Source organism: Eulemur rufifrons, chromosome 30 (genome assembly GCF_041146395.1).
Source record: "Eulemur rufifrons isolate Redbay chromosome 30, OSU_ERuf_1, whole genome shotgun sequence".
Taxonomy (NCBI): Eukaryota; Metazoa; Chordata; class Mammalia; order Primates; family Lemuridae; genus Eulemur; species Eulemur rufifrons.
In genome coordinates, this window is record NC_091012.1 from 92,593,856 (window position 1) to 92,611,504 (window position 17,649).

At 36.7% G+C, this 17,649-nt stretch overlaps 1 pseudogene; it reads left to right on the forward strand.

Moving 5' to 3' along the window:
- The first annotated feature begins 551 nt into the window (after positions 1 to 551).
- LOC138378743 (CDGSH iron-sulfur domain-containing protein 2-like) lies at positions 552 to 1,188 on the forward strand (annotated as a pseudogene).
- The last annotated feature ends 16,461 nt before the right edge of the window (positions 1,189 to 17,649 follow it).

Below are 17,649 nucleotides of genomic sequence, written 5' to 3' on the forward strand. Positions count from 1 at the left end.
AATAGACCCCCCAAAATAGACCCACATAAATATGGTCATATGCTCTTTGACAAAGGAGTAAAGACAATTCAATAGGGCAAAGACAGTCTTTTTATCAAGTGGTACTGGAAAAACTGAATATCCACATGCAAAAAAAAAAAAAAGAAAGAAAGAAAGAAAGAAAAAGAATATAGACAGACCTCATACCTTTCACAAAAACTAACTCAAAATGGTTCATAGACCTAAATGTAAAATATAAAACTCTTAGAAGATAACATAGGAGAAAACCTAGATGGCCTTGGTTATGGTGATGACTTTTTAGAAACACCACCAAAGGCATGACTCATGAAAGAAACAGTTGATAAGCTAGATTTCATTAAAATTAAAAACATCTGCTCTGTAAAAAATAGCATCAAGAAAATGAAAAGACAAGTCACAGACTGGGAGGAAATATTTTCAAAAGATACACCTAATAAAGGACTATTATCCAAAATGTATTATACAAAGAACTCTTAAAGCTCAACAATAAGAAAATGGGGGGTTCTGTAGAGGAGTGGATGCTGCCGGCCAGGATGGTGCTGCAGAGTGTGGCCCACATTGTGAAGGTACAGCTTCCCGGGTATCTGAACCGGCTCCCAGTCCCTGAGAACATTACCTCGTTCGCCAGGCTAACAGAAACAGGAAATCTTCACTGATAGAGGAAGAAAACCCATCAGAAGTGAAAATTTTTAATTAAGGAAAAAAATTTAAGAAAGTTCAATCCCTTTACATTCAAACAAAAGAAACCAGACTCTAAGTATATGAAAATCTGGATTTGTACCACAGATAAACTGTGAATTAGTTATTTATTGAGATCCTGCTCTAAGCAAGGCACTGTACTAAGCACTGGGTACATAGAGACAATTTCAGCATGGCTTTAGTTATGACCTTTCCTGGGTGTACTTACACTACTTGGCTACCTTGCAATTCGTCCATTCCCCCAAAGGAAAAACAACAAAAGGATATAGCTTGATTAATCTTAAAATACAAAAGGAAAATCCAAAAGTGGTGAATGAAATAAACATTGAAGGTCTGTGTCTTACTAAAGCAGCTTATTGTAGGTGGTGTCGTTCTAAGACATTTCCTGCCTGTTATGGTTCACACAGCAAACACAATGAGTTGACAGGAGATAATGTGGGTCCACCAATACTGAAGAAGAAAGAAGTATAATAGTAATGAATTAGGATTGAATTCAATTGTATCAAATCTTATAACAATATTTTCTCATTCTTTTTGTATAGAAAATTTTGAAATGGTGGTCTTAATTATTACTACTTGGTTGAACAATTATTTCTGTCAGTTTATTTACTTGCTACACTACTGTTTATATTTGATACTTTGTATATGCAAACAATCACTTATATAGAAATTAAATTGTCAAGCCTCTTATTTCGACTTCAGAGAATTAATGTATCTTCCAACAATAAAATCAACACTTCTGATTTTAATTGACGAAAATCTAAATTTTGGCAATTAGTCCAAAGCTGTTTCTTTGAATGTCAATATTTTCAACAAAGTCTGTATTTTAAAATTTTCCCTCTTCACTGTTAAATATATTATTTTTCATATCTCTTTTGTTTTGATAATTTGAAGTATTTATTTTTCCTTTTGGCCTTCTGCACTCCATTGTGTTTAGATGAATCAAGAAAACTATTACCATCAAGAATTATTTGATTTCACAGACATAAATTCTTTCATTTATAGAGATTGTTGTCCAACTAATATGAATATCCCAATTTCAGAAAAGAAACTGGATATAAAAAGTTCCACTGAGAACAGTTATCTACATTATAAAAGATTTATTTACTTTACAAAGGGAAAAAAACAATAAGAAAATGGGCAAAAGACCCAAAGAGACACCTCACCAAGGAAGATATACAGATGGCAAGTAAACACATAAAAATATGTTTAATATCATATGTCATTAGGAAATTGCAAATTAAAACAACAATGAGATATCACTACACACCTGTTAGAATGGTCAAAATCCAAAACACTGAACAACTCCAAATCCTCATGAGGATATGAAACAACAAAAACTCTCATTTGTTGCTGGTGGGAATGCAAAGTGGTGCAGCCACTTTGGAAGGCAATTTGGCAGTTTTGTACAAAACTAAACATATTCTTGCCATATAATATAACAATCATGTTCCTTTATATTTACCTAAATCAATGGAAAATTTATGTCCACATAAATACCTGCACATAGATGTTTATATCAGCTTTATTCATAATTGTCAAAATTTGGAAGCAATGAAGATGTCCTTCAGTAGATGAATAGATAAATAAACCGTGGTACATCCAGGCAATGGAATACTATTGAGCACTTAAAAGAAATGAGCCATCAAGCCATGAAAATGTATAAAGGAAACCTAAATGCATATTACTAAATGAAAGAAGCCAATCTGAAAAGGCTACATACTGGCATAATTGCAACTGTGTGACATTCTGGAAAAGGCAAAACTATGAAGATAGTACAACAATCAGTGGGTGTCAGGGATTAGGTGAGAGGGAGAAATCAACAGGTATACTACAGAGAATTTCTAGGGAAGTGAAATTATTCTATATGATATTACAATGGTAGATGCATGTCATTAGACATTTATCAAAACCCATAGAATGTACAATACCAAGAATGAACCCTAATGTAAACTATGGACTTTGGGTGATAATGAGTCAGTGTAGGTTCCTCAATTATAAAACACACACAACTCTAGTGTGGGATGTCAATAGTGGAGGGGGTTGGGGGGCAGAGGGTACATGGGAACTCTCTGTATTTTCAGCTCAATTTTTCTGTAAACCTAGAACTGCTCTAAAAAATAAAGCTTCTTAAAGAATTGACACACAGTAAAATTGAGTTTTTGTGGTATATAGTTCTATGAATTTTAACACATATATAGATTTGTATAACTAACACCCCAATCAGGAATCAGCTCAGTTTCATGTCACCAAACAATTCCCTTATGCTGTCCTTTTGTATTGATAAGTGCTAATCTGTTCTCCATCACTATAATTTTGTTTTCTCAAGAATGTCATATAAATAGATCATGTAGTGTATAATTTTTTGAGACTGATTCCTTTCACTCAACATAACTACACCTAACTGAATCAATAGCATATCAATAGTTCAATCTTCGTGTTGCTGAGTAGTATTCCATGGTATGGAAGTGTAACAGTTTGTTTAACCATTTACCCACTGAAGGACATTTGGATTATTTCTACTTGTCGGCTATTATGAACATTGCTACTATGAACCTTCCTGTTTTGGTGTGGATGTATGTTTTTGATTCTCTATAGGAAATATTCATGAGTGAGATTATTGGGCTATAGGGTAAGTGTATGTTTAACTTTATAAAAAAGTGACATACTGTTTTTCACCATGGCTGTACCATTTTACATTTCCTCCAGCAATGTATGTTCCAGTTTCTCTGCATCCTTACCAGCACTTGTATTGTCAGTATTTTCTTTTAATTTTAGTTATTCTAGCACATATATAGTGGTATCTCACTGTGATATTAATTTGCATTTCTCTAAAGATGTTGACCATCTTTTTGGTGTTTATTTGCCTTTCATATATCTTTTTCAGTGAAGTCTTTTGAAGATTTTTGATTAGGTTGTTTTCTACTTTTTTTATTTCAGCATATTATGGGGGTACAAATGTTGAGGTTACTTGGGTGCCTTTGCCCCACCCAAGTCAGAGCTTCAAGCATGTCCATCCCCCAGACGGTGCACACTGCACCCATTAGGTGTGAATATACCCATCTCCTCCTCCCCCTTCCCATCTGCCTGACACTCAATGAATGTTATTACTATATGTTCACGTAAGTGTTGATCGGTTAATACCAATTTGATGGTGAGTACATGTGGTGTTTATTTTTCCATTCTTGTGATACCTTACTTAGTAGAATGGGCTCCAGATCTATCCAGGATAATACAAGAGGTGCTAGATCACCATTGTTTTTTGTGGCTGAGTAGAACTCCATGGTATACATACACCACATTTTATTAATCCACTCTTGTGTTGATGGGCACTTGGGTTGTTTCTATATCTTCGCAATTGTGAATTGTGCTGCTATAAACATTCTAGTGCGGAGGTCTTTTTTATAGAACGTCCTTTGTTCTTATGCCTAGTAATGGGATTGTTTAGTGTTCTCTGAGATTCCTGTATCTGTGTTTGGTGTCTATCATTAATTTAAGAAAATTCTCAGCCATTAGTACTTCAAATATTTCCTCTATTCCTTTCTTTCTTCTCCTTCTGTTATTCTTATTGTGCATATGTTCCACCTGTTGTGATTATCCCACAATTCTTGGATATTCTGAGTTTTTTTCTACTGTTCTCTTTGCCTTTATATTGACATATCTTCAAGCTTACTTCAAGTTCTCTCTTGAATTGCCTTTGCACCCTTGTCAAAAATAGGCCATATTTGTATGAGTATACTTCTGAACAATCTGTTCTGTTCCTTGGATCAATATGTCTACTGACCCTTTGCCAATACCAACGAATCTTTATTATTGTACCTTATATACAAAGTCTTAAAATTAGGTAGTACAATTCCTCCAACTTTATTCTTATTTATTACTGTTTTGGCTATCTTAATTCCTTTGCCTTTCCATATACATTTTAGAGTGAGTTTTTCTATATCTATAAAAAAAATCTTGCTGATACTTTGACTGGAATTGCCTTAAATTTATAAATAAATTTGTAAAGAATTGATATGTTTACTATGTTGAGTCTTCCAACACATGAAGGTGGTATTTCTCTTGCTGTGACTTGGATGTTTGGCCCCTCCAAATCTCGTGTTGAAATTTGATACCTAGTGTTGAAGGTGGGGACTAATGAGAGGTGTCTGGGTCATGGGGGTGGATCCTTCATCAATAGTTTGGTGCCATCTTTGTGGTAATGAGTCAGTTCCCACTTTATTAGTTCCTGTGAGAGCTGGTTGCTAAAAAGAGCCTGGCAACTCCCCCCTCCCTCTCTTGATTCTTCTTGCCATGTGATCTTTGCACACACTTGCTCTCCTTCACTTTCCACCATGATGGGAAGCAGGCAGAGGCCCTCACCAGAAGCAGATGTTCATGCCATGCTTCTTGCACAGCCTGCAGATCTGTGAGCTAAATAAACCTCTTTTCTTTATAAATTATCCAGCCTCAGGTATTCCTTTATAACAACATAAAAACAAGCTAAGACATTTCTCCATTTATTTAAGTCTTCTTTGATTTCTTCCATTGATGCTTTGTAATTTTCAGTATACAGTTTGTATATTTTTTTAAAGTATATAACTACTTCATTTTATTTGGAGTTATGTTAAAAGGTATTTTGTAAATTTTTGCTAATTGTATCTTGATAGTATTAATATATAGAATTATGACATTTTTGATGCAGTAACTTGTTTCCTGTGACTTTGTTAAATTTATTAGTTCTATTAGTTTTTTTAAGACTCTTTGGTTTTGGTTTTTTGTTTTGTTTTTGCATAGAAGATGGTGTTGTCTGATAATAAAGATAGTTCTGTTTCTTACTTTTCAATCTGTATGCCTTAAATTTTTTTTTTCTGGCCTTATTACAATGCCTAGGACTTCCAATATAGATCATGGGGAAAAACATGCAACATTTTCCTATTATTAAATAACTATGATGTTAGCTGATGGTGGTTTTGTGAGTGCCCTTTATTAGTTTAGGAAGTTTTCTTCTATTCCTAGTTTGCTGAAAGTCTTTACCAGTAATGGATGTAAATTGGGTCAACTGCTATTTTTGCATCAATTTATATGACCACGTGGTTTTTCTTCTTTTGATTATTGATATGGTAGACTATATAGATCGATTTTCAAGTGTTGAAGTAATCTTGCATTCGTGGGATAAAATCTTCTTGGCCTTGGCTAAGATAGATAGACGGATAGATGGATACAGATATAGATAGATAGATATAGGTGATATAGAATTATTCAGGTTAGTGATTTCATTTTGGGTAAGTTTTAGTTTGTATATTTTTGAGCAATTGTTCCATTTTGTCTAAGTTGTTGAACTTAGGTGGGTAGAGTTGTTCATGGTACTCCATTGCAGTCTTTTTAATAGCCATGGGGTCTGTGGTGATAGCCCTTGTTTCATAACTGATATTGGTGATTTGTGTCTTTTTATCTTTTCAGTCTTACTAGAGTTTTATCAATGTTATTGATCTTTTCAAAAAACCAGCTTTTTGTTTCACTGATTTTCTCTATAGCTTTCTTCTTTTCAATTTCTTTGATTTCTGTTTTTAACTTTATTTTTTCTTTCCTTTTGTTTGCTTTGGGTTTATTTTACTTTTCTAGTTTCTTAAGGTGGAAGCTTGGTTTATTGATTTGAGACCATTTTTCATTCCACAGAAGTATTTAATGTAATAAATATCTTTATGAACATTGCTTTAGCTGCATTTCACAATTTTAATATGTTGTATTTTTATTCAGTTTAAAATATTTTCTAATTTTTTGAAACTCATTTATTATTTAAAAATGTATCTTTAAATTTGCAAGCATTTGGACATTTTAATATTTCTGTTATTCATTCTTATCTTGATTCCATTATGGTCAGAGAACATATTTTATATAATTTCAGTTACTTTAAATTTGTTAAGTTTTTTTATGACCCAGTATATAGCATTCCTTATTAAATGTTCCAAGTGCACTTGAAAGTAATGTATGAGTTGAATATTTTATTAACATCAATTAGATTTATTTGGTTAATGGTGTTATTTAGTTCTTCTCTATTCTTGCTGATTTTCTGTCATAAGTTTTGTTAATAATAGATGTGTTGAAGTTTCCAAATACAATTGTGGATTTGTCTGCTTCCCCTTTCAGTCTTTTGTAATATCAGTTTTTGCTTCATGCATTTTGAGGCTCTGTTCTTACCTGCATATTCATTTAGGATTGTTGTGTATTCTTTGTGAGTTGACTCTTTTATCAATATGTGATTTTCTTTGCCATGAAGCCTATTTTTTCTGATATTAATATAGTAACTGTTCCTGTCTTTCTGCTAATGTTTATGTGATATATCTTGGGTGTGTTGTTTAGGATCAGGTTGACATATCCACAGCTTGGGGGTGAACCCAGAAATTCATAGTCAATTTTATGGAGTCACTTTCCTAAGCTCCTACTTCTCTGCAATCTTCTTTGTACTTTTCAGTTGCTGGGGTTCCTCTTTTTGGTTTTCCAGCCAGAAAGCTGAGGCTTTGTTTATCCTGCTCTGCCATACACTTCCTATGACTATGTCTGTATTGAGAACCCAATGACAGAGAGGGAAAAAAAGGCAACATGGATTCACTCCACCCTCTTGGATCACAGCTCCTGTTATCATAGAGGGAGGTCCTCTTCCCTGCAGAGATTTAAGTGACTGCAGGCCTTCAAACCATCACTATAGCTTCCAGGAGACCCCTTTCTTACTCCTGAAGCCTGAACAAAAGGATCTTTCCTGGAGATCTCTCTATCTGCACTAAAAACCAATTTCTGGGTTTTGGGCTCTGCCTTGGGTCCAGGCTGGAGGATACTAGAGGGAAAATATGGTAAACTTATCACCATCTACCAAGGGTGGGGAACCTGAAGGCTTAAGGCTGCATGTGAACTGCTAGGTCCTTAAGTGTGGCCTTTTGACTGAATCAAAATTTTACAGAACAAATCCTTTTATTAAAAGGGGTATAGCATAGAAAGAAGAAGCTTTTCTTGCCTCCTTTGGTGCTTACAAAAGAACAATCTTGAAACGAGAAGGCCACAGGTTCCTGTTTCCCCAATTCACGGTCTATTTACTTTTCAGTTTTCAAATAGCTATTTTAAGTATTCTGTGCAGTTTTTATAGCTGCATTCAGTGGGAGAGACAGGATGGAATGTATTGACACCATCTTTCCTGAAAACAGAGCCCCAGACTGTAGAAATGTAATGATCTCTTTACATTCACCCTGGTCCTGGCCTTCTCTAAACCGTCTCATTTCGGTGTGCCATGTGGACAATAACGTCCTGTGCAAATAATAATGTGTTTTTTTCTTTTTCTTTATTTATATCTCATTCAATTTTCTTGCCAATTTCATTAGCTAGAATTCCCGCAACAATATTGACTAACAATGATAGGTGCTATTTTTGTCTTGTTTTAGTCTTTGATACATGCTGCCTGGCAGTATGTCCCACACATCTCCCCTAACCACTGGTAACAGAGTGCTATAAACAGATATAGATTTCATAAACATATGAGCACACAGTGAAGAAACATTAAGCATTTGTGTAACTCAACACCATGAAAGAGAGAAACCAACCTCAGCGAACAGAATTAAAACCAAGGAAACTATGATACTAGAGCAAACAAAGTAAGATTTAAAAATAATTAATATCCTCAGAGTGTCAAGGGAAGATATTGATTTTATAAACCAAGAATAGGCTGTTATGAAAAGGAAAATTATAAAAAATCTAAAACTCAGTCAATGCACTTTATATAGCAGAATAGGCATAGCTGAAGAGTTGAGTTGGAAGATAAGGCCAAGGAGTTTCCCTAGAATACAGTACAAAATGATAGAGGGATGGAAAATGTAGAAGAAAAATTAAAAGATGGCAATGCTAGATCCATAAATTCTAACAACCATCTAATACAAATTCCAGGATAGAAGAGAGAACTTGGAGTGGAGAAACTATTCAAAGAAGTACAGAAGAAATTTTTTCTTAGTTGAAAAAAGCAAAAATTTACAGATTGAAAGGTGCCACAGAGTGCTGACTTGGAAGGATGAAAAAAGACCCATTTTTTTGTATCATCAGATCACCCTTTTCCACCCTGTACATACTTACAGGCTGACCACTATGGACTGCATCATTAGGGTTCCCATGCCTTCTGGCTTCTTTTTGGATATGGCCAGTTAGAGGCTGCCAGGAGAAGAAGGCAGGCACAAGAAGATCATGATATTTGCTCCTCTTATCCCTCCCAGCTGAGCCATTGCCCAGCAATGGCTACCTCGGGCCACAGCTGCTTGCAGGAAGCCTTTTTCATATAGTTACAGCTTTCACTAATTTCAAAAGTAGTTCCCTCCTCTTGCCACTTCAGGCCTAGAGTTGACAATGCTTTTTTGCTATTCCTAGTCTCTGGGAGGTTTACCATCCCTAGCTGTTTCCCTTAAACCAGTCCATACCTTTGTAAATTTACTTTTCATTAAACTCTCTTCAGTTACTTCTTTTGAGTGTGCCCTCTATTTCCTGCTAGGATGCTGTCTGACACAACTATTGTAGTGACACTTTCAGAATGTAAAGGACTAAGATAATCCTAATATATTCCAGAAAGAACAAAACAGATTGGCCACAAAGAAATGTGACTAAGAGTGACAAGAGTGACACTCGACTTCTCACTGATAATACTGGATGTGAGAAAACCATTGAGAAATATCTTGAACATTCTGCAATAAACATACAAAAATACAAAGAACAAAGAAACAAGTAAAATATACCTGAAAGTTTAAAAACTAAATAACTCTTGAGTCAAAGAAGAAATCAAACAAATATGCAAACTATTTAGAAATGAATAAATGACATCATTGCATTTCAAATGTTTTAATATGTCACTAAAAGCACTACTTAGAATGAAAATTGTAGTCGACTAAAGAACTATGTTAAATTGTGTGGAATTGGTGTAGGAATAGCTGAACAGATTAATGTGAACAGAATAAACATCCATAATAGATTCATGTATCTCTGGAAATTTTTTATATAATGAAGGTGGCAATTCAAATTTGTGCTGAAGAAGTGTACTGCCCAAGTAAAGGTGTTAGGCCAATTGTTTATCCATTTGGAAAAGATTTAGGTTAAATCTGTAACTCATACCACATGGCAAATAAATTCTAGTTGGAGCAAAGAACTAAATGTAAAAAGATAAAACTATAAAAAATGAAAAGATAATAAAAGGGAATTTGTTTATAACCTTGAAGTAGAGAAGGCCTTTTTTTCAAAAAGGCAAAATACAAAAGTCCTAAAGGAAAAGATTGATAAATTTGACTTCAGTAAAATAAAACTTTTGTACAATGTAAGAGAGCATGAAAAACTAATAGAAAATCAACAGGCTAAGAGAAAATATTTACAATGTATATAACACAAAAAGGCATCTGTATCCAAAACAAATAAAGCTCTCTTACAAATCAATAAGTACAAATTGGGTTTACAAAAAAGGAAACAAACTGCTAATAAACTTATGAAAGGTTGCTCAACTTCACTGGTAATCAGGGAAATGAAAATTAAAACAACAGTATGACATTATTTATTTGTGCATCAGATTGGCAGAAATTAAAAGATTGATAACATCAGGTGTTGGAAAGGGTGCAGAGAAGCTGTGAACCAATATGCTGTTGTTTGTAAAGTAAATTGGTACAGCTATTTTGGAGAACAATTTAGAAGTATCTATTAAAATTCAAAATGTGCCTACTCTTTGACCTTGGTATTCTACTTTATTCATATATGTGCAGAAAGATGAAGAAATAAGGATATTCTTTTCCTACTTTGTAATCATAAATATTTGGAAACAAATGTGTATCAAAATGGTAACAGATTAACTATCATACATGCATACTATGTAATGCTATGCATTGGTTTAAAAAGAATGAAGCACAGGAGATCGATTTCTAGAACGGCTGAGTGAGGACTGGGTGAACCCACTCTCTCACAAAAGCAATGAAAATACTGGTAGAATCATAAAAATGGACTACTTACCATCTCTGGAAGTAAACTAAGGCATAGAATGCCCAGAAAAAACTAAAAAGTATTTATGCAAGAAAAACTTCTGACTCTCAGGAAGAACAGTTGAGTCTATGGTGTTTTAACTTGGGGTTATTTTCATCCTCCCACCCTCCCTCCCCAGCACAGTGGTATGTTAGCCATGAAAAGTTAGCAGCCTCACAGCCAATGGAGAGGAATAACTTCTTTTGGAGCGCCCTTGAAAGTCCTATGCCCAGAACACAGTCAGTATTTTGACTGAACTAGCAGCTCCCTGGGAAATCTCCATTCCCAGGTGTTGTGGCTATTTAATTTGACTGAGCTCAGCTCTGTGAACAAAGTTCTATCCCTATGATGTTACCAAAAAAAAAAAAGCAATTTTCTGGTACAGCTGCAGCTGCCTAAGGCTATGATTTCAGTTGGGGCAAACAAGAGCCTGGCCAACAAGTTAAAAGGAAGACCTTTTAAAATAGATGACCACAGGGAACTTTGAAAAGGTTTAACATATTTTTGTGGATTTAGAAGGCTATGCATATATCCAAGAAAGGCCTGGAAAAGGAGAAGGCCTTGGTTACTCAACTCTGGATGGTCTTGGCAAACAGAAAGTAAAAGCTAAGGCTGACTTGTAAACTGCTGGTGAAAGCATGCCTTCATGCACAGGTCCTCCTGGCAAACAGTGGAAGACTTTCTTGTTCAAGGGTTCAAGGCATTTAAGGGAATCTGATTGATCATTGGCTGACCATGAAATTATACTGACTCAGGTGTAATCTCTTTTATTTTATTTTTATTTTTATTTCAGCATATTATGGGAGTACAAAAGTTTAGGTTATGTATATTGCCCATGCCCCCCCACCCCACCCCTGAGTCAGAGCTTCAAGCGTGTCCATTCCCCAGACTGTGTGCATCACACTCATTATGTAGGTATATTAAAAATAAAAATAAAAACTTTAAAAAAATTTATCAGACAACACGGTGACTACACAACACAGGGAATACAAAATCTACAGAACTAAGCAAATAGCAGCAGCAGCAACAACAACAGCAACAGCCAAAAAGCCCAATAAGAACAACAGTAACAAAAAACCCAGCAACAATAACAAACCCTGGCTGGTGGTGGTGGGGAGCTGATACGAGAGTTGTTATAATATATTATCTTACAAGCCCAGTTTTCAAAAAATTATTAGACATGGAAAGAAACAGGAAAGTATGGCCCATATTCAGAAATAATAGCAGTCATTAGAAACTGTCCCTGAGGAAGCCCAGACATTGGATCTACTAGATGAAGACTTTAAATTGGGTATTACAAATCTGAAGAACTAAAGGAAACCATGTCTAAAGTATTAAAGAAAAGTAGGATAACAATGTCTTACCAAATAGAGAATATCAATAAAAATAGAAATGATCATAGAAATCATAAAAATTTCAAATAGAAATTCTGGAGTTGAAAGGTACAATAACTGAAATGAAAAATTCACTAGTGAGGCTCAACTGCAGATTTGAGTTAGCAAAAGAAAGAATCAGTAAACCTAAAGATAGGTCAAGTGAGATTATCTAGTTTGAGGAGCAGAAAAAGAAAAGAGTGAAGAAAAATGAATAGAGCCTACAAGACCTGGGGGATAGCATCAAGAATGTCAAAATAAGTATAATGGCAGTCCCTGAAGCAGGGGAGAAGGAAAAAAGGACAGAAAAAATACTTGAGGAAATAACAGTTGAAAAATTTCCAAATTTAATAGTAAACATCAATCTATATACCCAAGAAACCAAAAGAACTCCAAGTATAAGAAACTCAAAGAGGTCTACACCTAGGCACATCATAGTCAAACTGATGAAAGTCAAAGACAAAGATAAAATCTTGACAACAGCAAGAGAAAAATGACTCACATACAAGGAGTCCCTAACTTTTCATCAGAAACAGAGGAGGCCGGAAGACAGCGTGATGTCATATTCAATATGTTGAAAAAAGAAAGACTTCAATATTCAGCAAAATTATCCCTAAAAAATGAAAGACAAAGATATCATATCTCAGATAAACAAAAACTGACAGAATTTATCACCAGCAGACCTGCACTACAAGAAATAATATAGGGAGTCTTTTAGGCTGAAAAGAAAGCAAATTAGATGGTAAGTTGGAGCCACATAAAGAAATAAAGAGCATTGGCAAAGGTAATTGCATAGACAAATACAAATACAGAATAAAATATATAGTTTTATTCTTTTCTTCTCCTAAATAATTTAAAAGATGAATGCATAAAACAATAATTACAAAACTATTTGTTAATGGGATTATGGTATATACAGAGGTATGACAATAATAGCACAAAAGATAGGGGTAGAGGGAGCTATATTAGAGTACACAGTTTCTATATACTATTGGAATTGAGCCACCATTAATCTGAACTACATTGTTTTAAGTTAAGATGCATATTGTAATTCCCAGAACAATCATTAAGAAAATGATTAAAAAATATAATAAAACAACAAAGGAACTTAAATGATAGATTTAGAAAACATATATTTAATACAAAAGAAGGCAGTAATGGAAGAACAGATGAACAAAAAGACATGACATATAGAACAAATAGCAAAATGACAGATGTGAATCCTATCATGTCAATTATAACATTAAATGTGAATGGATAAAACACTCCAATCACAAGGCAGAATGTATCTCCCACATCCTCTTAGACCAAGTATGGTAGACCATCTCCATGATAACCTGACATACTTCCAGACCTGCCTCCCACGAGTATTCTGAGCTATTATTCTGTGGATAAGGGGGTTGTAGATGGATGAATTCTAACTTTGAGTGGTCTATGTGGTTCTCATACCACCATCTCTAGATCAGTCTAGAGGAAGATCTTCAGGATAGGGGATGGGGAGTAAGAAAATGCCAGTCAAAACCATCCTAATTTCTAGAATGCCAGATCTGTGGATTATGGAGGATTTAGGGAATTTCAGGGCATACCCACAAATTTATAGATACCTTTGTACAGCCAAACTACCATTCTTTGTTGGGATTTCTTAAGAAGAATAAGGCCTCTCTGGAGGGTCTCCACAGAATCATAAGCCTTCCAGGGGGTTAGGGAAAGTTTTCTTTGGCCCCCATCTTGGACTGCCCGACTCCTCATACGTTATTAAAATGCTCATATCCAAAAGTGTAGTAGGCACAGCCTACTGCCAGAAGATATGCCCAGATGAGGGAATTGCACAATGGATGCTTCTCAAGAAGTCATATCTGATCCAGTGCTATAGAGGAATCCCTTTTAGTCTTTTGAATGAAACTGCTGACTCCCACAAGTCCAGCTTTGGCTAGTGTTTATGCCTGTCACCATAAGCCTGGGATAGTTTCCTGCTGGATCACACAGAGTTTCTGTTAGGTTTCCCTGGGTGGTCTGTGGCTGTGGTGGTACTCTGTGGTTTTAGGAAGCAGATGGTGGAGCCTGTAATTAGATGTGCAGGGAATGCTCTGGATGGAGAGTGACAAGGAGTTCTTAGAGATTGGCTTTGTGGTAGGGAGGTAGATGGTGTCCCCATGGTTGCTGTGATGTCTAGACCAGGAGGTAGCCTTCTATAGTCCTGCTGTTTGACTCAGTCTATCCTCTGGTTTGTAGGTGGTGGGTGGTAGATAGTCTAATGTGGACTGAGAGAACTTTGAAGACTATCAAACCCAAAAGCTTGAGAGACAAATTAAAGTTCCTGATTAACAAGGCAGCAGTAGCTGGGGTAGATGAAAATCTGGAGCAAGAGATGAATTATGCCACCATGAGGAGGGCATTCACCACAACCATATGGCTCTGTGGCCCTGGGAGGGAAGTCAGGTGCAGCACAGATCACAAGGTAAGCATCTCCTGTTATAAAAGTCTCCAATAGTCTCAATTAGACTTCAATGGTTCCGATGGTCTCCTGGATTTGGAAACTCCCATGGATATCAATGTGCTATAAGGTACAAGCCTGGTGTGTGGCCACCAAAAGTCCTAGGAAGCACAGCTAGTGCCTGGAATGGACTTCATTGGCTTGCTAGGGCTATATAATGGCTGAGATGTCTGAAGTCTACCCCTGATGGTGGGTGAGGTCTTCTGGTAGAGCGGCACCTTTCTCTGCTCATTCTTCTAGTCTTTGGGAGATATTGTGGACCTTATACTGATGGTGTGGGCCTGGTAACAATCCCTTAATGGCTTCTCCTGTGTCTTTGGGGCCACAGTATCTCAGGAAGGAGCAACTCACAACCAGGTGGTGATCTGAAATTGAAATATCCAAGGAAGAGGACCAACTGCACTGAAAGGAAGCTGTTCCAGGGTGTGATGTATGGAGCTTGTGGTTAGGGATTGTCCATAGCCTCCTCGAGGTAAGTCTTCCAGGCATCTGAAGCAGCCCTTCTGGTGAGCAGTTCTTGGTCCCATCCTGTAGAGCTTATCTTGGTTGTAGACACCTTCCTAGAAAAACAAGCTCAAGAGTGAAAGTTCCCTGTAGCAGTGTTCAGGGGCCACTTGTGATAGAATGCCTCTCTTGCCACTGCAGGGAAGCCCATCTCACTGGTGTAGATCACAGAAATGGCTTGGAAAAACAGAGATATGGGCTGTGAGCCTCTATAATCTCATTGAGCACAAAGGCCCCTAAATGTTCTCTGGATAGCTTAGGAGCTACTTAACAGGCCCAAGCCCAGGAAAAGAATTTTTGGCCTTTCAGGCATATCATTTGGTTGACTCAGAGGTGATGATGCCAAAGATGACCTTGGGCTTTCCCAGACAAAGTGTCTTTGTGGGGTGAGGTCTGGAGAGTAAATGGGGATGTGATCCAGCTCTATTATTGCCCCTTGGTCCAGGAGGTCTCAGAAAGTCGATCTATGAGTTATAAGAGCCAAAGGGCAGCATTTATTATTCAAACTGTCCAAAGTGTCTGTAGGGTTTGATACTTTAGTGAGGGCTGGGATGGGCTCCTTTGGAAAGACAAGTAGTGGTTGCATAGCTGCTATAATTTAAGTTCCAAGGGCAAGAGCAGAGTGGGTATAGAGGTGTTAGGTAGGCCTGGGATACAATTGACTGGAGTCCTGGAGCCGTCATTCACTAGCTGCCTTAATATCTCTGGGCCTCATCTTTTTTCTCATCTGTAAACTAGAAACTCTACTAATACCTACTTCTCAGAGCTGTTTTTAGAATGAAATGAAATGAGGCAATGCTTAGCATAGTACCTGGCATATAACAGGTACTCAATAATGGAAGATATTGTGTGGTTGTTGTTAATGTTTGATGCCCAGGAATGGCAAGGGCCAAGAGTAAATGCCAAGGGTTTAAAAAATCAGAGAAGGCAAGTTCAGTCATCAAGTCCAAAGAATAAGGGCAAGTCTAGAAATTGAAGATAAAGTCAGAATAGAAAATTGGGCAGAGCTGAAAGGGAAAAAATACAAGCTCGAATACTAAAGATCACCATTATTGGCTGCTGGACAGATGTTTCATGGGTGATTCAGGCTGGTTTGAAGGGACAAGGTCCTCAAAGATAACTAGAAGGCTATTTTTCACTTGCCACCTTCCCATATTCCCAAACATCCCATAGGTCCAGCTCTGTTTTTAGCCCTCTGAGTTGGCAGGGCTTAACCCCAAGAAACTCATGTTAATCAAAACAGGAAGGGGTTGCTTTTAGTTGCTATACTGAGGCTAAGTAATTCCGTCAAAGTTAGATTTTCCTATTCTTTTCCTTTACCCAAATATCTGAGGTCAGTGGGGAATGGGGGCCAGAGAAATGGAAATCCTAAGGTGTTATCTGTATCCTTCTTGAGTTCCTGAACCTCTCATATCTGAGAGAGAAAATATTTGTCTGTATCAGTCAAGATCAGTCTGTATCAGTAACCAAGCATCCCCCAAACTAGTGCTTAAAACAATAAAGGTTTATATCTTGCTCATGCTACATGTCCATTGTAGGTCAGCTAAAGACTCTGCTCATCAGTTATCAGAGACCCAATATGACAGAGCCTCCATCTCAACCCATTTCTTTGATTGCTGCATTACGGGAGGGGAACAAGCTGAATCATTCATTGACTCATAAAGTTTCCACCCAGAAGAGAACTAAGTCAATTCTACTCTTTCTTCGTTGGCCAAAGCAAGTCACATGACCATGCCTAACTTCAAAGTGGGTAGGGAAGTAAAATTCTACCATGTCTGAAGTAGAAAAGTTAGAAATAATTGGTAAATAGCATTTATAACTATCATGCTGTCTTACTGAAATATGGTCCCTGGTACATCAATATATGGGATGGCCAAAATCTCAGCACAGACACAATTCTTCTGTCTCTTGTATTCTTCTGAGAAGTTACACTGTCCTGGAAGGCTGTGTCCTTGGTCAGTATCCCAGATACTTTAGAGGTAGATAAGTTGGCTCGTGTACCTACCATTGACAGAGCATGTGACAGTATTCCAGGGTTAACTAGCAGAAGGTGGATTGTGGACTTCTAACCAGGTTAGTTTGAGAATCTATGGGAAATGTCAGGGTAGAAATGAGGGGTAAAGACTATTAATCACATAGAATGGCTACTCCCATCTACAGCCACACTAACTGCTGTGAGAATAGTCACATGGGAGATAGAACCTCCTTGATTTGTGATGGGGTTATATGTCTTGACTTTTACAGTTTGGGGGCAAAGCTGAAGGATTTTATGAGAGGATGAAACAATGGCTTTTTCATATGCATGGTCAGGAAACCTTCGCTTACATGGTGGTTATACTGGGTTCCTGGAAAAACTGAAATGGGAATGTACTAATCCCTACCAAAGGTGATCTTCCACTAAGAGCTAAGGTGGGACCAGTTGGCCCATATGCCTTGGAATTCCACAGTCTTGCCCAAGGCCTATGTAGCATGATGTAATTCACTTGGTGAGCAATTTTAGAAGGGGTTGACTGGGCTCCTACACAATGAGCTGTCTCAAGTGTTGGAAGTGGGAAA